The 22,615-nt window shown below is 43.7% G+C and overlaps 1 pseudogene; it reads left to right on the forward strand.

Annotated features, from left to right (window-relative positions):
* Positions 1-6,634: 6,634 nt before the first annotated feature.
* Positions 6,635-22,179, forward strand: LOC134573708 (solute carrier family 2, facilitated glucose transporter member 6-like; annotated as a pseudogene).
* The last annotated feature ends 436 nt before the right edge of the window (positions 22,180-22,615 follow it).

The following is a 22,615-nucleotide window of genomic DNA, read 5'->3' on the forward strand; positions in this document are numbered from 1 at the left end:
TACTACCTACATACTGTATAACTGTATGTTATTTCCTCTGGTTACACACTACACCTTTAAAAAAAAAAAAAATGTGCAAGTTTTACCTGTCAACCATTTCATATGTCGACTATGTATTAAGCTGTTTGTGTCAACTGCTGTCGTGGCATGACATATGTTTGTTCATCCCTGCGCAACAAAAATAAAGAATTAAAAAAAAACAAAAAAACGAACATCATATACTAATCCATATTCGGTTACATCCTATTCAAAACATACAGGCATTGCACTAAGTTCATTTACACGAATTCTACGATATTAAATGTATATTCCCTGTTCGGTCAGTTAACTAATGATACTTATACTATTTTTCTTAATATACACCAGACACATTTTAAACTCGACATACAGATATTACGCCATTAAATACTACGTGCTACAATATCGGTTACATTAACATCTGTACTATTCCTTGTCCATATAATCACGCGGTCACATATTTTGGCTTTACAGATTGCATCGGTTTCTCGTTTTTCTGAGCTAAAGTTGTCATTTCAAGGTCTTTTATTACAGGAACAGGTATTGTATTTTATCACTTTGAGTCATCAAGGTTTAGGCCTCAAATCTAATTAAAATATTGGGTTTTATTACATACAATCAAATCGGTTGTTAACTATGAAAATTTTCTTTGGTTAAACCCAGTATTTACCTAGGCTTCCACCGGTTCAACACAGTTAAACCTGTTACGCTTAACGTAATTTCTGTACGTCTAACCAAGGTATAGTTCACTACTCTTTTTACTACTTTTCATACCAGACCTCACGCGGTCTCATTTTCATTACTACTTTCTCACAGGCTTACGCCCACGGTACGTTAATTCTGTATCATTTTCTACCCAGACATACGGTCATACGGCTTTCAGGCCCTGAAAAAACACCAAAACCTGACCCGGTACTCATCCATACCTTCAGGTACTTACGTCCTTACCCAAATACGTCCATTCTCTGACCCAAGGCCTCATTCAGCCTTCTCAAAAAATATCTAAACCATCCCATTCATACACCCAAACCTTACAGATCCCTCAATGCAAGATCTCACGTTGCGCCCCTAACAAACCAACTCCCAATACAAATCATACGCCACCACGATACGCATAAATACATCAACATCTGTCTTAATCCCCAGGATTCTTCCTCAAGGACAGCAAAAAGACAAGACTCAATACATTTAATACTACCAGAAGGTTCCAGATACCATTTGCTACCAGTCAAGGTTCGTATCCACACACCACTCCAGTCCTCTCACTCTACCCTTAAGTATACAATCGAACTGGCTACAGGGTCTAGGCTAATGCCTTAGCTCACCCTATCAGGAAATCCGATCCTGCGAGGCCTTCCTCCCTCAACCCACCTCAACACGGAGGTACGGCCCCACGCCCAAATCATAGTTATAAGCCTCGCATGCCCTACTACAGGGCTCTAGTCAGGGCCTCACCTGTCACGGCCACACGTTTTGATCTCTCTTTACTGTCACCGAGAGGCCAACATCCTGCCACCATGTCTGTGGCAACTACGTCATAAGCCAAATCATAGGTAGAGCCTCTCACCGCCACTTGGCATTAGCAGGGCCTCACTTACCCAAACATTCAACAGTTACGTTTTTCGCTTTGGCATCTAGCATTACAGTACAGTTCTTCCATATAAACCACCCTCCATACCCCTCCAACTCACCTTACTCCCCTTCTAATATATCTTCACGTAATCATTCCTTTTTAGAATGTCCCAAGAACCAATTCCAACAGAAGAATTGACAGAAGAGACACCATTCACGCCAACCAGACCCGAGTCTCCAGGCGAATCACTCACTCTTTCAACCCCCACGTCCTTGAGAGCATGGACTATTCCCAAAATTACGGCCGAGCTTAGGCTCAGGGGAATCCCCTTTCCGGCCACAGCTAGGAAGGCAGAACTCTATAAGCTGCTTACCCACCAAGCCCCCGAGCCTAGGCCAGGCTCAAGCTCTCAAGGACAACCACCAGGCAACAGCACGGCCACCCAGGATACCCTGGCAGCTATCTTGGCCAATCTGCAGACCCTCAATAGCAGGCTATCTAAGGTGGAGAGCGCCATCTCCTCCCCAGGTACTACCACGGAAGTCCCGATCTCTACCACGGCTGTACCCGCTATTCCAACATGCCCTCCTATACTCCCCCCTCCAGCACCAGGCACAGCCATTACACCCTTTGAGTCACCAGCACACTCCGTCCCAGACTCTATCAGGAAAGATATCCTAGAAGGGAAGGACGTGTGTCTGGTGTCTCTGCTCATAGCCTCTCAGGATATACTCGAGAACAAGGCATACAACTATGGTGACATCTCAGTTGAGCTCAAGACAAGGCTCAATAAAAAAATTGTCTATTCCCCAGTTTGTGATAGCTTTCGGAATATACCGCGATGTCATTTGCACGGTGTATCCCCACAGGAGAGAAGAGTTAGACCTCTATCTCCACAAGGTGGTGGATCTAGGCATCAAGTACGGGGGCTCTTCTTTCTATGAATATCACAAGTCAGTTTCAGCGAAGGCGGCGACCCATCTGAAGCAGTTCAATATAAGAATGAACTGGGGTCAGATGGACACAGAACTTTTTTGTCGCCACTTCGCTGGACTCAGGCCCCCGGCTTGTGCCATATGCAATTCAACATCCCACATGGCGGACTTATGTCCCGTCGAAGCAGATGCCACCACCTCCACTCCCACCCCTCACGCCACCTTCACACCTCACTCTACTTTCACCCCTCACAACAAACCAGCGGGTGGTCTACGGGATAAGCTGGGTAGGCCCATCTCCTTTTTAGGTAAAGCGCAGGTGTGCAATAATTTCAACACAGGCTCCTGCAGTTTCAGCGCCTGTAGATTATTGCACATCTGCTCCATATGTTTCAGGGCACATACCAAGACCATGTGTCCGGCCAGGTTGTCACCAAACAAATGACTAACCGACATAAACATCGACAACCTAGCAGGCTGCATTCTCCGGGCACTCCTTTCGCATAGGAGCCGCCACAGCAGCCACCGGTCCACATCATCAAGAGACTGGGTCGATGGAAATCCTCCATATATAACGCATATATTCCACAACCGGAGAAAGAACTTCACCAAGCTTTCAGGAACTTGGTCTTGTAAAAATGCAATAAAGTGTGTATTTTCTCGAATTTATCTTTTGCCCTCTTTTATTTACAGGCCCACTCGTACGTTGGTTTCGGCACAACACAACCAACTTTGCTCACAGATACTATCCATTACGTATTAAAATTCCGAGCACAAGTAGAAAGGCCATTAGGCCTGAATTTGTGGGAGGAGTAAGTCCCCTACTTAAACTCCCAGGCCCTACTCACCTCTGCCGTTCAGCTGATTGTCCCCACCCACCTACACCCAGTTATAAATACATTCTCCTTGGTGGGCCCTCTTTTATTTACAGGCCCACTCGTACGTTGGTTTCGGCACACCACAACCAACTTTGCTCACAGATACTATCCATTACGTATCAAAATTCCGAGCACAAATATATATATACCAGCTAGGTATTGTCATCCCCTCCTATTATTAACTAAGGATAACTGTTGAATTTCACAGATAAAAATAATGAGAAAAAGTAAAAATTGAAAAAAACTTGGTAAACATTTTAAGGCTTAGGTTGGTCAAGAGTCCCTTAGGGATCCCGGTGTGACCCATTGGGCTTCAGCTAAACTAGCTCTCCACTGGACGAAAAGATCTATGTTGGGTTCGGCAGTCGCGCCTTCCTTTTCGCTATCTCCGCCTCACAGATTTGTCTTTGTTCAAGGTTGGTGTCATCAGCAGCTCGGACTGTGTCAGCATTCGGTGCAATGCATGTTCACTGCAGCAGGTAAAGTGCCGTAAAAATTTAATGGGATCTTCTTCGTCTTAGGAAGGTGCTTGTCTCTATATGTTTTTTTCCCCTTTGAGGGTCTGGCATATCGAGAGTACCCTTGCTTGCCTCGCAGGATTCTTTTAAAGAGAGACAAGCACCTTTCTAAGACACCCCGCAAGAAAGGGGAGATAAACGCAGATCATCAGTGGCTCTTGTAAGTTCTCTACCTCCGGGATTGAGTCACTTTTTTCTCTGCATACTTCACTATTGTGTGTATTTTTTTTTTTTTTATTCCTCCAAGATCACTCACTGTTATATACAGGTTGTATTTTCTTTATATTTGTATGCTACCCCCATTTTAAGCTATACTCCTACTTCTTTGGCGTATAGATATTTTTTTTTTGTGTGTATATTGTATTGGTGTAAGTGAGGTACACTTTGGGGTGTTAGCATTATTTTCTGGTCTTTTGGGGTTCTATACAGTAATTTATTTTTTATATAGTACCAGACATGTTTTATACATCAGTTATCCTCTATAGTAAGTCAGTTTGTTATTACAGACAGTAGGCGTTATTACATAATTATGGTTTTACAGCTGTGTATAGTAATAGAGTGAAGTACATTTTATTTCTGTTACACTATGTCTCTTTAACTAACTGGCTGTGAGGTTCTGACTATTTAGTTGTTCTTTGATCTGAGCCTTTTTTACTTTTTTTTTATTTTTATCGGTAAAGTTTGAGGACTTGTTTTATTGATTCATGTTCAAGTATTTTTTTGTAAACATAAATAACAGAAAAATTAAAATAGCCACTGAATTCAAACACTCCTTCACTTTGTAGTAGTTTCTGTGTGAGCTAATCATTGCTGCCACTGGTTGTGTGCTGTGTATTTTATGGAATGGATGCTGCGCATGACATTCTATGTACAGAGCTTCTTAAATGACATAATGCCCCTGGCTGCCAGTCTGCTCCTCTGCCCAAACCAACTATAAATATAAGTAGAAGCAGTGAATATATTTATATAGAGGAGAAGCCTTCTAACCCAAATTAAAAGATCAGAGAGCAAACTCCGCCATCAGTCTGGGCTCCAGGAGACCGAGAGCAGCACATCGCACAATAGATATATCTATAGATCACCTGTATCACTGAGACCGAGATCAGCACATTGCACAATAGATATATCTATAGATCAACTGTATCACTGAGACCAGGAGCAGCACATCGCACAATAGATATATCTATAGATCACCTGTATCACTGAGACCAGGAGCAGCACATCGCAGAATAGATATATCTATAAATCAACTGTATCACTGAGACCAGGAGCAGCACATCACACAATAGATATATCTATAGATCACCTGTATCACTGGGACCGAGCGCAGCACATCGCACAATAGATATATCTACAGATCACCTGTATCACTGGTACCGAGAGCAGCACATCGCACAATAGATATATCTATAGATCACCTGTATCACTGGGACTGAGAGCAGCACATCGCATAATAGATATATCTATAGATAACCTGTATCACTGAGACCAGGAGCAGCACATCGCACAATAGATATATCTATAGATAACCTGTATCCATGATGGATAATGCAGAACAACCGTGTAACGGATCGTTTCAGCAGACAAGGGGTAAAAATCTGTTTAGGCGATATGCCCCTTTCTGAGACAGGCACAGCTGCTGCAGAACACCAAACTCCCGAACTGGATACAAAATAGCACTCAAAACTGGAACCTCACGAATAGCTGCTAGCAGACGGACAGGAAAAGCTCCCAAGCGGCTTACACTCCTGGCAATCAGTCTCTAACAGCATACAGTGAATCCCCCCAATAACGAGACAAGGCTCCGTGCTGAGGGTCAAGCAGTGGTCTGTTTATTGAGGGCTACCTGTCCCTGTATTTATGCAGGTCTCCCACCTGGGACCAGATGGAAGACTGTGACAAAAGACAGACATGTATCATTTTAGGACATACAGTCACAATACTTTCCCACAATGCATCCTGGCTTCCTCCCCTCTGCCCTGGAGATAATTGAGAAGTAATTCAATTATCTCCGAGGACAGAGGCACAACTCCATTATGCACGTGGTGAACACAAGATACAATATTACTTTAAAATACATAAAGACACATTTTATACATAAAACACAGACACGTCACATATCCCCAGATAGCTGGGATCTGAGCGCACAAAACTACCGAATAGCGCTCAGATCCGATTCACACAGTTCAATTGCCATGGAGCCAAAGTCTTTAATTACACGAATTGGCTCCATGGCTGTGCTATCTGGGTTAACATTCACATATACAAACTACCGAATTAACATGTATTCGGTTAAATATGCACGAATAAGAACCAGGGGCTGGAGGCTCAGCGGTGCCTGCACATAAAAGTGTCCGCTTTTAGTGCACCTATTCTGGGTGGCCGTCCAGGGAGCTCCATAACACCGCCACCTAGCGGCCGCTAAGTGTAACCGCGGCCACCCAGTAACAATCAATTAAGCTGCGGTTAACCGCAGCTTCAGGGAGGTAAATGGAGGGCACACGCCAGCTTCTGGGTGGCCAATTAACGGTGCCTGCCGGCTCCCCACGGCTCTGGGGAGGCTAAGAAAGGGCTGTTTGTTCGGTAGATAGAATCTACCGAACGGCTGTGCAAAAAGGAATGAATAACTCTTTCTGCACAGTAAAATTAACTGTTTAACTGCCGGTCCATAATCCAAAGGCAGCAGGCGGGCAACCAGGCTCCTTCAAGACAATGTGGCGAGATCGGTCTCCTCACAAACCGCTTCTCAGTAAATCCAATAAACCTCACTATCAGTCTATGGGCAAAACTCTGCGAGAAGCCATGCAGGGCCAGACTGGGAATAAGAGTAAGAAAATTGTGGTGCAGTATTGTGTAAACTGACCGGTTTCAGTTGTGTTGTGTTTGTGGTGTAAGTATGTAGTAAGTGTATAGGGGGGCATAGTGTATATAAAGGATGTAGGGAATATGTGCAGAGGGGCTGTAGTTTATGTGTGTATAGGTGATGTTGTGTGTGTAGAGTAGAGTGTGTTTAAGGCATGTAGTTTGTGTTTGCTTACTGGGGATCTAGTGTGTGCGTAGGTGGTGCAGTGTCCATGGGCCAGTGGGGAAATCAAAGATCTCCCTCACCGGCCCATATGCAGTGTATTACGGCCGCCGGCTGTGGAGGGAGACAGCCAGGAGAGGACCCGGAGGAGCTCTATCTTGCAGCTTTGCCGTGTTCACTCATTTTGAGCTTTAGCACCACCAGGGATGGCAGCACGGTCCTCTCCCAGGATAAAGGTAAGAAGTGAGGGGGGGTACAATGCCTGTTTTTTTTCTTTTTGTTTATTTGCACACCTCACACACAGCACCCTCACACACACACAACACCCTCACACACACACTGCACACCTCACACACACTGCACACCTCACACACAGCACCCTCACTCACACACAGCACCCTCACACACACACACACACACACACATCACCTTCACATACACTGCACACCTTACACACAGCACCCTCACACACGCACTGCAGAACTGACACACAGACTGCACAACTCACACACACACACTGCACTTCTCACACACTATACTCCTCAGAAATACATAGATCTATAGATCACCTGTATCACCTGAGACCGAGAGCAGCACATCGTACAATAGATATATCTATAGATAATCTGTATCATTGAGACCGAGAGCAGCACATCGTACAATAGATATATCTATAGATAATCTGTATCATTGAGACCGAGAGCAGCACATCGCACAATAGATATATCTATAGATCACCTGTATCACTGAGACCAAGTGAAGCACATCACTCACACACACTGGACACCACACACACTCACTGTACACATCACCCTCCCACACACACTGCACACCTCGCAGACAGCACACTCCTCACACACAGCACCCTCACACATACACACTACACCCTTCACACACACACTGCACACATCATACATACACACAGCAGCCCCCAAACACACTACACCACACACACACACACACACACAATACTTCCAAAAATATATTTATATATACTACAGAACCCCTCACACACATACTGCACCCCTAAACACATTACATTACGGACACACACTAGATCCCGTACCCAACTCTGGATCATCTATACACACTAGATCCCTATATACACTGAATCCTCTGCACATACACACTCACTTGATCTCCTATACACACTCTGGGTCCTTCAAACACACACTAGATCCGCTACACACACACTGCACCACCTACACACACACACTACATTTCTGACATACACACTCTGGATCCCCTATGCACACACTAGATTCCTTGTAAGCAAACACATACTACATTCCCTAAACACACACTCTCTACAACCCCTACACACACTACATCACCTACACACACACACACTACAGCCCATATGCACACGCTTACTACATCCCAGATACACACACTCTACAGCACCTAGACACACATACATTGCATTACACCACAAACACAACATGACTGAAACCAACCTTTTAAAACAAAACCACACCACAATCAGCTCACTCTACACACACGCAATCCCATAAACAGGCTCCAAACACATGCACAGTACTCTTTCCTGGCATTTCTGTCTCCTGGTATCCCATTTATGGAGACACCAGAGACAAGTTTCAAGCAAACACAATGCAAGCATGTTATTAAATTTGCTTGCACTGTGCAAGAACAAATACTGGGTCTTTTTCTCATGCTAGAGCTCTTCAGCAGAGCTCTGTGCATGGACTGCCCTAGAAGAGCATGGAACCAACATGCTCACTTTGAGATGGGGCATGCTTGTCATTGGGGATGACAAAACACCTTATATGGCCCCACCCCCTTTTCAGTGGGCCGCTGTGATGAAAAAATGCCTGAATTTCTTTTCCCAGTCTAGCCCTGTTTGCAGGGGATCTATTATGTGTGTAGGGGATCTAGTGTGTGTTTGGAGGACCCAGAGTGTGTATAGAGCAGCGTTTCCCAATTGGTGTTCCACCAAAAGTTTAAAAAATAAAATGGCCGCGGGCGGCGAGGGAGTAGTGAGCAGTTATCTCCCTGCTCACCTCCCTCACGCGCACAGCAGTGATGCTGGAGCCGGAATATGACGTCACTCCGGCTCCAGCATCCCTAAAAGGGCGTGCGAGCTGAGCAGAGAGATCACTGCTCCCTCGCCGCCCGCATGCCAGCTGCTCAGCAGCTTCACTGGACCCCAGAAATTGCACGCCCAGCATGCCAGGTGCTCAGCAGCCCCATTGGACCCCAGGGACTCCATGCCAGCACTCCTAAAGGTAGGGGGGCTGGGTGGAGTAAAATGTGTGTATCTGTGTGTCAAGGTGGGTGTCAGTGTGTATCTGTGTGTCAGATACAAACACGCACACACACACACACACACACACAGATACACACTGACACAGAGATACACACACTGGTGCATACAAACACAGATATACACACCTCGACACACTGGCATGTACAAACACAGATATACACACTTTGAAACATAGATACACACACCTTGACACACAGATACATACACACACATAGATACACACTGTTTGTATCTGTGTCAGTGTGTGTATCTGTGTACCACTATCTGCCAGTGTGTGTGTATCTGTGTGTAAGGTTCATACACACTAAGAAAATAAATAGTTGCGGCGCACTCAGACTACAAAAAATATAACACAAAGAAGGCTACTAAAATGCCTATCTAAGAATAAATATGGGAATTTGGTTCCACCATATGGCCATATGTTGTTAAGCCCACCACTACTTTCAAAGTACCCCAATATTGGTGGGTCCTACGCTAAAATGTGGGGGACAAATTAAATAGTACTAGTGTTAAAAATAAAAGGTGTTAAATTAAATCCTGGTAAGAGCATAGTGAGTATACAAAAATAAGTGATTACAGCAATTAAAAACAGTGTTAAAACTAAACAATTAATGTGTTAGTGCTAAAATGATTATACTCACTATTGCAGATGATATCTGTGCTGACTGGAGAAAATAATAAAAGTGACCTGACTATTGAAAAACTCCTCCGCTCCTATATATACACACCTGTGGCCACCTCTAAAGGAGCCTCTGAAGCTGGGGGGCTTGGGCGGGGTGCTTAACCCCAAAGGAATCCAGTCTGGATTCCAACTATAATGTGTACAGAGAAAGGATCGGGGGCACACCCGAGACCTGCATTTTGCAGTGACCAAACTTCATAATAAGAAAATAAATGGTTGCGGCGCACTCAGACTACAAAAAATATAATACAAAGAAGGCTACTAAAATGCCTATCTAAGAATAAATATGGGGATTTGGGTCCACCATATGGCCATATGTTGTTAAGCCCACCACTACTTTCAAAGTACCACCAATATTGGGGCACTTGGATCCTGTCCACAGATAATGGCAGTTATTGGGGCTCTCGTTCTTTATGCATTTGGTATGTATAATATTTGACCTTTATAAAGTGTGATTTGGCACATAGTTGGGCACACTGGCAGAAAGTGACTATAGTGGATCTAGTAACGTAGGAAATTAGAGACGTATTGAAATTAAGAAAATTAAGTCTGTATTGAATGGGATTTGCAAATACCCACATTATTTACTGCTAGAATTGACACCTTGGCCAAGTTAGCCTTGGCAGTTATAAGTTCTAAATGTAGTTTTAAGGTACATAAGTACTGTGAAGTAGAATGTATCATTCACATATTTCTATAGCACCCGCCACAGTCATGTTTATTGATCTTTATCATGACATTGTTTTGTCACTATAGGGAATATCTTGTCATGGCGGTGGTTGGCAGTGGTTGCAGAGGTTCCTGTATTCACTATGCTTGTCCTTATGTACTTTATGTCTGATTCACATCGCTTCCTGGTCTCTAAAGGAAAAGATCAGTAAGCTCTCAAGGTCCTGCTGTGGTTTCGGGGAGCTGGCAGTGTGTACCGTGGAGAATTTGAGAAAATTAAGAACATGACATACATGGTATTGTATTTTGGAGATAAATGGACATAATGTAACAAAGTAAGAGACCGGAAACTAGAGAAAGATGGACAGTTTTTGTATAGGATGCTCCTCTGTAAAGAAGAATAAATTGGATTGTCATGCTCTATATTCAAAAAGAAGAAAGTAAGACGACTGCTCCTTAGTTGAGATAAAGAGGTTGAAAGACTGGATGGATGCTTTTCTGTTTAGAGAGAGTGGAAAAAGTGTGGATGATGTTTGCAGTTGTGTAGGAGAGCAAGACAGCAGCTATAAGGTAGGGCTCTTGTGCATAGGTAGAGGGTAACGATGTATAGGCATAAAACCATTACCATTGATAATCCGAACCACTTATTCCCGAAATGAACCACAACAGACTTGCTTTGGAGTAAATAGGCCAATATATAAATATTAAAACTTCAACTTTAACATAAACACTATATACATAATTACTCCGTAAATAGACACGTCATTGAGTACCACCTTGACAACCAAACATAACTTAAGGCAGCTGCCCCTCCCCCCTCGTTTCAACCAGTACAAGGCTTTTTCTTGGGCCTTCCATTTCGTAATGCCAACAACTAGCCGCTTATTAGCTCAGTGGGCCCCGTCCGTTACCCATAACTGTACCTGAAGTTAGTGGAGGGACAGCCCTACCCACCCACTTTCCCCAGACCACTGGTCCAACCCCCAGTTGACAAGGGCCATATACCGCCACAAGACCTGCTAGTTTACCCCATAAATCAGTGGGGCCGCCCCAACACCAAAGCCATCACCTCCTCCAGTGCATCCTGCAATGCTAAATTAAACAGATCCAGTCCAATATCCGTCAGGTGGACTCCATCACTCCTAAAATAAATTTCCATTACGCTCAAAGATGCAGTGACGCACCGTGAGCCCCCCATTCCCTTCACAAACCTCAAAACCCACTTATTAAGTTTTATTCTGCTCAATCCAAGAGCCTTGGGGTTACTTGTCCCCTCCCCCCCCCCCCCCTGCTCTAATAGTTCCGAGAGAGCACCTCGGACCACACCAGACACACCCTTGGGAACCTGAGCCAGAGCTCAGCCAATCTTTCTGGATCAACTCCCCCAGATCACTCACCAGAATAGTGCCAAGATCGTTCCCCCCAGCATGAATCAGGATAATATCAGGAACACCGAGCAGGCCGGACTAAAGGACCAGTTCGGGCAACAGGTGCTCCCGCCGCATCCCCCAGGTACCGAACCAACGGACTTCTTGTAGTACCCCGGGACGAACTGCAGCTCGCTGTTGCGCCTAATGTATGTACGATTGGCCAATAACCCATACTAGCTTTCCGGCACCTACAATGACAAAAGGGGGAACTGAATCAGTCCAGTTGGATGCACATATGATCGGAACCTCCCAGATTCCCATCTCCCAATCCTTTGGATAACTTCCTCAACCAACCCCAGGCAAAAGGCCTCAGTGGCAGCCCCTTTCTCGAAAGGAGTGCCCCCCAAACTCTGCACTAGGCAGCCCCAAAACTTCCAAAGCCACAAGGAAAACCCTGATAAATTGGAACTGGGATAAGAAACTGGCATCCCCGTAAACAAACAAAGGACCCACGCCCGCTGGTCGAACCTTCCAGAAAGCATGAAGCCATGCCAAAGGACAGACCATAGAGCCAGGGATGCTACTTAACGTGACCCACATACCTCATCCTAGAACGTCCATCTTGGACTTCTGAATCAAAAACCTCACTGCATCCACTTCGCCAAAGACTTCCCCAAATAACAAACCCCCAGGGACTGATTTGGGTGGGCTCTGTCAGGATCGGGACAGGGATCCAACACGCAGAGTACAAACAGGTACAGGGTACGTATACCGGACCTTAGAATGGCCGGACTAACGTAAGTAGTAAGTAAAGAATGGTCTAGAGACAAGCCGAGGTCGAGGGAACGAGAGAGCAGGTAAGCGAGGGACAAGCCGAGTCCAAGGGTAATAAAGGTAAACGAGGTAGAACAGACAAGCCGGGTCAAAACCAAAGAAACTAACAGAATACAAGAGCACTGAGTGACTAGACAAGCTAGAACCACGACAGGGCAATGAACAAACGTAGAAAGCCCTATTTTATACCCTGATTCTAAACAGGTAATCACGCCCCCGACGAATCCTCATTCGTGCTTGGGACTTGATTGACAGATCGGGTTGGGTTGTCGTCATGACGTCGGCTACTGAACGCCGCGTCATAAAAGGAAGTGGATCCCTCGCGGCCGGCGTGTAAACGACCGGGGGAACCGCGAGGAACGAGTGATTCAACCCTTTTGCGAGGAAGAACGTCCAAGTGTCTCACCTCCACAGAGTTAGAGACAGCAGGTACCCTGACAGGCTCAAGAGCTCGTCTACCCGCATGGCCCTGAAAAAGGCGAAGAACGCCAATCAAAATAACACCACCTCGAATGGAGAGAAACAAAGCTGTGGCAGAACAGTGAACAAGCCCACCATAAGAGCGCCTGAAAGCGGCCTCGAGAAACCGAAAGCTTGGCCCCTTAGGCCATCCCCTCATAACCAATGAAACCAGAACATCCTTTGTGATGTCCGAAACCCTGGTGAGCTTAAACTAAAAGCTCAGCCCAGACAACTTCCCAGACACAGCCGAGGAGTAACATCCCGAGGTTTTCCAGAACCAAATTAGCTGTAACAAACCTTGCACACACTCACCAAACTACCAAACCGCCTCTCGAATTCTACCAACTCGCTCCATTCCGTACCATAATGCTGCCAAGTAGACTCCGAGACCAAACCCCGGATCCAAGACATTATTCGGTCCACCCTGGGCGCCTCCGCCCTGAATTCCTGTTACTGAAAACGAGAGAGCATCTGCTGTAACATTAGTAACTCCCGGGCAGAGGCGCAGCCCTACAATACACATTTAGAAGCAAACAGCGCAGCACCAGGCGCCACAGAAGATGAACCACTGGAGGGGAGGAAGCAGACAAATTGTTGATGGCCTGCACAACCCCCATATTATAAGAGTTGAAGACCACCTATGATCCCTGAGGAGATCACCCCAGATCTCCACTGCCACCATGATAGTAAAAAGCTCCTAGAAAGCAAGGTTCTTAGCCGAATGCCAAGATTCCGACCACACTAGTGGGCCCCACAGATGGCCCCGAAACCGAATGCACCTGCCAATACGACGGACCACACCAAGAGATCCTCGCGCAATGGGCGAGTGATACGCACATAATGATGAGGGTGTTCCACCCCCGCGGTCGCCGCTGCCAAGCGACGATTAAACATCATTCCCATAAGGATAATCCGGCACGCAAATTGCAGCTTACCCAAGAGCGACTGCAGGTGTCGCAATTAAATCATCCTGAGGGAGCCGGCGACAGAGACCAAGCTGTGCAGTTCCAAAACCGTATCCTCTGGCAAATTACATTCCCCAGCAACCTAATCAATTTCAATCCCCAAGAAGCTCAGACAAGTAGAAGGGCCCACCGTCTTGTCCGGGGCAAGCGGGACCCAGAAGAACCAAGCAACCGATTCCAGTGTTCGGAGGAGGTGTGAACAAACATTCAACCAGCAGGAATAACACACAAGAAGTCATCATCAACAGTTACACGATGCCTCTTCCTACAACACCCATTCCTGGAATGTACTAAAGCATTTGAAATAGAAGCAGGAAATCGAACAACCTATGGGCAAGCACAGGTCCATATAATAACAGTCCTGGAAGAAACAACCCAATAGATGATGGCAATCCGGGTGGACTGGAAACAGTCAAAAGGCAACCTCTATATCCGCTTTTGCCATAAGAGCCCCTGGGCCTGCCATCCGAACCACCGCATCAAATGACGAGTATGACACCCTACACAGCTCCTTATCAACATTACTATTCACCGAACCCCCAAAAGGGGTAAGATAAATGGTGAATTAGCTGAAACTTACCCAGCTCCTTCTTAGGTACCACACCCAATGGGGAGACATGTAGGTTAGGGATTGGCGGGGCCGAGAACGGGCCAGCCATCTGTCCAAGAGAACAGCTCCTTACTGATGCTTGTCAGCCACCACCTCGGGGTGATCCCGAACCGCCTGAAGACGAGCCAGCTGAGCCTGCAGGTGCAAACCATCATGTAAGTTCTCAGCCCTGAGAGCAGAGAGGACAGCTTCGATATCCATACGCTGGCCGAAAACAGCACTTGGAAAGCAGGGATAACGAGTGCAACAACCAACAATTACCAAGCTGTTACCAACTGATAATTAAGATGACTGCTATCCTGTAAGATTAAAGACAAAGATAGCCCCGAAAGGTCAGGGCTATAGAGTGTGTCCTGAAAATATTCAGTAAAAGGGGATAACCCTATATATATATACTTGAAAAAAAGAAAGGGAAGGAGATCCTGAGACACAGTGTCCAGGATACACCAATTGGATATATCAGAGTTAATAGTTACTAATAAAAATCATAATTTTATTGAATCATCATAGACATGAAAAAATAATAAAAAAACAATAAACACACACATCCAAATTCCCAAAAAGGGGAAAGAAAATAAAGCTCAATAATTGGAAAAGGAGAGCCAAAATATATAGTTGGAAAAAGGAAGAAGAAGTAAATAACTCTTATGTATAGTATGGAACTAGAGCATAAAAGGCAGATCTAAAGTCTAAACGACCTATAAATAGATCTCCTTAATAAACTAGAACCTTACATAAACCCATTTCTGCATAAGAGTAATATAATAAGAATATTTAGAACCTCTAATTCCTATACAATTATAATAAAGCTCAAGAGTTAACAGAGTAAAAGATGGCAATAGGTACTAATGCACAGCTGACAGGACACAAGTCCCTATTATCCTGTAACATCCATAGATAAAGGACTAACCATAGCTAATCTGATTGATATTTTAAGAGCTCTTGGAGCAAGCTACATCCCTAGCTAAATAGCTTAGAAATAATTTCTAAGATTCCCCATGAAAGAAATAAATAAACACCCCAAAAGAAACAAAGTGCTTAAATCAAATAGTGAAGTGATTAAAAAAAAAAAATCATAATCAGCCTTTTTCATGTCTATGATGATTCAATAAAATTATGATTTTTATTAGTAACTATTAACTCTGATATATCCAATTGGTGTATCCTGGACACTGTGTCTCAGGATCTCCTTCCCTTTCTTTTTTTTTCTTTATCCTGTAAGATGGCAACCTATTTATACTACCCAACCCATCTACCCCTTACTACACGACCCACTGCCCCTGGACCACATTCCTCTGTATACGCTACCCTCACACTCACATGTCCCTGTTCAGCCTAGGCCTTGCCTGGCTCCTCATGGTCTTAATCACTGATGTCTCATGAAGTCCATTTCCATCCTCTAGACTCACTCTTTGTCGTGGGCTGAAATCAAACTCCCATACTACTACAAGCCCATTCTCATTGCCATCCTTATGCGATTCCTGCAACAGCTCTCTGGCATCACACCTATATTAACATATCTGGAGTCCATCTTTGAGAGGACCTCTGTGATGGTGAGTATCTTAAAAGTTGTCCAGTGCTTAACTGCAGTATGTGGACTGTTTAGCAGAATATGTCATATCAGACTGTGTTTGGCTATTTATTAGTGAATCATAAACCTCTGGACAGGGAATTATTTGGAGTGAAAAATCTCAATCTCTGGAGAATTAACTTTAGTAATGCATTACCCCATCCTCTCCCAAGCCCCTTGTGCTTAATTTGGGGAACAGTCACTTCCCAAGATTTTTAATAGTATGTTTGCTTCTTCCTATATTGTGTGAAAAATAAAATTAAATGTAGAAATCTACACCTCATATTCATGTGTTCTCCATGGTCACTCCCTGTCAGTCGCCGTTACAAGCTCTGACCTTTGCAACCCGAGAAGAGGGATTCAAATTAAACATTGGTTCTGTTTCTTCCGTTCGTTTGCAATTGCTTTGCCATGCTAGAACTGGGTTATGATGCATTTGCAAAAGCATTAATATAAATGTTAAAAAAAAACGAGTATCCCATGAAAAACAGGTCATAGCAATTTCACTGTTTTATTCAATGGTGTAAATTCCAGAGGAGTGACCGCTCCCCTTTTGCTATTTTTCTGCCAGCTGCTCTTGTAGCCATCAGATCTTTATTTTATGCCATTGCAGGGCCGTCTTTAACGCAGGGCAAACGGGGCAGCTGCCTGGGCCCAGTAACTCCTGGGGGGGGGCCCAAGAGCAGCTGCCCTGTGAACCTCGCTGCACTCCACTTTTAATTTATTTTCCCCATGGCCCGCCAATGCATTTGTGCCCCCACTAAGGGCCACCCGGTGGGCCTTTGTAAGCAAAGGCCCAGTTGTGTGCTGTGGTGCTTTAACAGCGCGACCGGGCCCCTTGTTTTTCGCCATCCTGGGAGGAAGTAACGGAGAGTGGGTTTAAAAGTGTAAGTTTGTATCAGTGTGTCTGTCTGTTAGTGTGTGTGTGTGTGTGTGTGTGTGTCACTATGTCTGCCAGTGTATGTGTCTGTCTGTGTGAGTATGTCTGTCAGTGTATGTGTATGCCAGTATGTCTATCAGTGTATGTCTGTGTGTGTCATTATGTCTGTCAGTGTATATGTCAGTGTGTGTGTCAATATGTCTGTCAGTGTATGTGTATGCCAGTATGTCTGTCAATGTATGTGTGTGTGTGTGTCACTCTGCTTGCCAGAGTATGTGTCTGTCTGTGTCAGTATGTCTGTCAGTGTACTTGTCTATGTGTGTCACTATGTCTGCAAGTGCATATGTCTGTGTTAGTATTTCTGTCAGTGTATGTGTATGCCAGTATGTCTGTCAGTGTATGTCTGTGTGTGTGCCAGTACATCTGTCAGTGTATATGTCTGTGTGTGGGTCAGTATGTCTGTAATTGTATGTGTCTATGTGAGCGTGTCACTATGTCTGGCAGTGTATGTGTCTGTCTGTGTCAGTATGTATGTCATTATGTCTGCCATTGTATGTGTCTATCTGTGTCCGAATGTCTGTCAGTGTATGTGTGTGTGTGTGTCACTATGCCTGCCAGTGTATGTGTCTTTCTGTGTTAGTATGTCTGTCAGTGTATGTCAGTATTTCTGTCACTGCATGTGTCTGTGTGTAACTATGTCTGACAGTATATGTGTGTGTGTATCTGTGTGTCTGAATAACTGCATGTGTGTCAGTGTTTGTATCTGTGTGTCTGTGTATCTGCATCTGTGTCAGGTTGTGTATCTGTTTGTCAGTATGTGTATGTTTGTCAGTATGTGTATTGGTGTGTCTGTATCTGCATATATGCCACTGTGTATATCCGTGTGCCTGCATGTGTTTCAGTGTGTGTGTATCTGTGTGTGTATGGGTATCACAGTGTGTGTGTGACAGGGTATGTGTAAATGTGCATACATCTCAACATTGAAACACCAACACTACACACAAATACACCCCTGCATTCAAACTTCAATGCTACATATAAACACACTCCTGCATTGAAACATCAACACTACATACAAACACACTTCTTTATTTTACACCAAAATAAAATGTCAATACACCCCTGCATTCGAAAACCAACACTAGACATAAATGCATACTTACATTCAAACACCCCCTACATTCAAACAAACATACTCCATACAAAAACATGCTTACAGTCAAACACTGCTGAACACAACCCTGGGAAAATGGTAAAGCCCAGCTGTCAAAGAATTGTTGCACAACAGATAGTAAACTACCTTTTAGCCACTGTTGCGGTAGGGGAGCCCAAACAATTTCTTGCGTTAGGGCCCTTTTGTCAGGGTTCTCACAGACGGCCAGGCGTGGCCTCTGCATAGGTGTCCAACAGGGGATTTGAACCTGGGTACTTTGCTGTCAGGGACCTGCTATCCGCTTTTGAGCCACAGCAGTTCTGTTTATTTTGTGCTGTTCTAGCCCTATTATTACTGGCTATGTTTGCAGCACTGGGGGCTGGACTTCGTCTGTGGTCATTGCAAGTGTTTCACCTGACTCAGATAAGCCATCAGCATGGTATACAAACACAGCCTCGCCCTGGGAACTTTATCAAGTCTTTGATCCTGCTGTGTGTGTTCAGTTCCTGTGTTCCAGTCTCTTGAACTTTTACTCTATATTGACCCCGGCTTCTGTCTTCATTTATCCTGATCTCTGACATTCCTTGACTTTGGCTATACCTTGACTATCCTGCTGTTTGTGTCCTTGTCGTTACTGCATTGGAATCACCTTACCTGCACAGCCCCCGTGCATAGATTCACAGTCCAGGTGACTTCTTATCTGGTCACCTTGGACTGTGTCTATCTGCAAGGGTGAGCAAACATATCTGCGCTAAAGACTCCCATCTCCGGTAAGAACCCGGACACCTTTCTACTTTAGTTCTTCGCCTGCATTGGGGTGGATGGCGTGATTGCATTGCAGGGAGTGGGAGGGGACAGGGTCCAGGGGGTCCCAAAACAATGGTTGCCCAGGGTCTGGTCAATATTAAAGATGGCCCTGTGCCATTGCATTTGTAAAAATCTCTGACTGTAAAATTCAGGAGGATAATTTGGTGCTAGCCAAATTCATATATACTTTTGTATGGTATTTAAACTAGTTATGTCTAAATTTTAGCTGACACAAAATGACTCTAAAATGCAGTTTTGTGGGATTTTTGCAGTGTGGCTCCATTAGTAGCTTTATAAAGTAATGTAAATATATATTCTATTACTTAGCATATCTCACTCAAAGGTGTAATATCTTATTTTTCCTGCACAGTTTTGCTAATATGCCCCTACTGGTTAAATTGCACTACTCTTAAGAAATGATCACAATTAAACAGGTACATATTTGAAATACAGTAGATTGTACTGATCTCTGTGCAGCTTTTTATAAATGAAAAAATAAGGTGTTGGTAGTGGGGTGAGGTTATTTTCCAAGTTTATTGAACTTTATACAGTTAATCATTTCAAAAAAACGTAAATTGCTCAGAATGCAACATGCCATCAGCCCTCCTCTTGTAATTGTAAATCATGACATATAGAATTGAACGTGTTGCTGTTAAAATTGCTCTCCAGAAGAGTTGGAAGCAGCTTAATATGGAACAGAAGTCAAAGGATGCTATTCTACAACGAAGAAAGAAACTTGAGCTTGAGATGTAGTTGGAGATTGGGCCACTAGGTGGCATATTTTTTTCTTCTGCGCTATCAAAGCTTCTTGCTATGCCCATCTGGTGTCTGTGTTCAGAAAATTTGGATTTGTCCCGTAAACTGTTATACAATTAGGGCAATATAAAAAGATCTGAAGTATATGCACCATTCTCTGACCTTTTTTTCTTATGCTTTGTCTTTCCATCAGAAAAGTAGGCTTGATGCTACCCTAGTGGGATTTGTAAGGTTATTCACGGTGCTCATTTCCGCAATCATTATGGATAAAGCTGGCAGGAGAAAATTACTCTTCATATCCAGTGAGTGGTCATGATGTGGTGTTTGAATGGTTTGCCAAGTTGAGCTAGTTTAATGTGGAGTTTCCTGTGTAATTGTGATCTAAAAAAACAATGCGTTTTATTTTATAAAAAAAAAAAACATAGATCAGAATAGTTCACATCACAATAATTAACATTTTATACACGTTAGGAACCAAAAATGTAAATGGTCTGTTGGTTTATCAAGTCATGATGGGGCGCTCCTTGTAGGAATGGTTAGTTAGTTATTACCAAGTTGAGTAAGTTAATCTGTGACTATAATTGGCTTTGTAAAATAAGATGCATTGTTTTATAGATCAGAAAGCACAAAATAAGTGGATATCAATATACATGTTAATTAGAAGAAAAAAAATAATAGTTCTGTTGGGCTAGAGCCCTTGAAGGATGAAATTAACACTCCGGGTGCATAGGAACACCGCACTGTGATGGAATCAGTCCACTCCTCATGCTCCTGTCATGGGACTCGATAGGAATACATGGCCATATTTGTTTGCATTATGACACAGACTCTGTTTTCTTTCAGGTTCATTAATGTTGGCCTCTTCTCTTGCCATGGGACTATACATCCATTTCACGAAGGACATAGACCTTCATCACAATTCCACCAATCTCACTATCATCACAGCTAACCAAGGCTCATCTACAGATCACATCAACTATCTGTCTTACATCCCACTGGTCTATGTTATGTTATACATTATAGGTGAGCACCAAAGAGGACACTACTGGAAACAACAAACTCCCAATCCTTGCACTGCACAGAGGTTGTATCAGCATTCTTCTCTTTATTAGCAACACATGGTAAACAAATATAACATAATGGCAGGTCTGAAGCACAAAATATTACTCATATTAACTGAACATAGAGTGAAAAGAGTGATGTGCCCTGTAGAGCTAGACACGTTTTGTGTCTTCTGCGGATGCCTTATCACAGCTACGTGATACATTTGTAGCAAAATGTATCAATACCCGATTATCGCTGGTACATCATCCAAAGAAATGCTCATTTTAAATATCAGTGGTATGGATGGGTAATTAGCTAATTTCTGCCCTCATACCCAATTATTATAACTTACAACTTGTCCTACACAGAGAGGTTCAGCTGATCAAACTGTAATTTGGATCATCGTGGTTACAACATTTGGATGTATTGCTGATTCTATGCAATGTAAGCACACACGCTTACACACATTAGAATGTGATAGCTTTCTTTAGAATGCACAGGGTAAACAATCCTCTGGTCTCCATATTCTGCCTTATATCTACTCTATCATGCTTGTTCCACGAGAAGGAAAACTGATCTTCTGTAGACTTTATCTCTCACTCTCTATTTTCCAGGCCTTTGGCTGGGGGCCCATTACTTGGCTGCTCATATCAGAGATCCTACCCTTGAAATCACGAGGACTGGCTACTGGCCTCTGTGTCTTGGTCATTTGGATCACTGGGTTCATCCTCACAGAGGCCTTTTTTCCATTTGCTGTAAGTAATAGCTGCTCATTGATACCCCATGGCTGTGCCGAGAGGTTGTGGTTTAGAGGTTGTTTGGTGTGAGTGTATGGGGTAAGGGATGAAGGAGATGATTGTAGTCAGGCTGCTGTAATAAGGGGTGCCCTGGTGCATGGCTTTTAATGCTGGTAATTGTTCTGCTCCTGGCTTTCACAACCTGTTAAAACATTGTCTAAAAAGAAACGTAGTCATTGTTCTCCCTTTAGAATGCCCTGGGACTAGAGACACTTGTCTTTTTCTTTACGGTTGTCTGCTGTTGTGGTCTGTTCTTTTCCTTTTGCTGTGTTCCGGGACCAAAGGACAGACCTTGGAACAAATAGAATCCTTCTTTAGAACAGGATGTCATTCATTCATGAAATAGGAGAACAACCGTCCATCACTTCCACTGACCATTTTACATAAATACATTATTAATGCACTAAAGGAAGTCATCCATCCAATTCTAAAAACCCAAACATCTAAGTATGTGATCACAGACTTATCCATAGGGGGTAGTTGAGTTTATCTCCCAGTAGCCATACTGAGTGAAGGCTGCATTCTGCTCTTCATTACACTCTGATGAAACACTGGGTGTAAAATCCTGATATATAGTCTTGTATTAGTGTCTCTTTAATGAAATGAAACCTTTGAAATTCTGAATTCCTGGGAAGGAGTTAAATAGTATTAATGGTAACCTTTGAAAGCTCTTTACAAGGAGTAAATTTGAATTCAATGTGGGTTTACATATTAATCAGTTGTTGAATCTAAAAAAAACACCAAAACCAATAAGATATGTTCAACTTGCATAATGGATACAC

This window comes from Pelobates fuscus, chromosome 9, assembly GCF_036172605.1.
Source record: "Pelobates fuscus isolate aPelFus1 chromosome 9, aPelFus1.pri, whole genome shotgun sequence".
Taxonomy (NCBI): domain Eukaryota; kingdom Metazoa; phylum Chordata; class Amphibia; order Anura; family Pelobatidae; genus Pelobates; species Pelobates fuscus.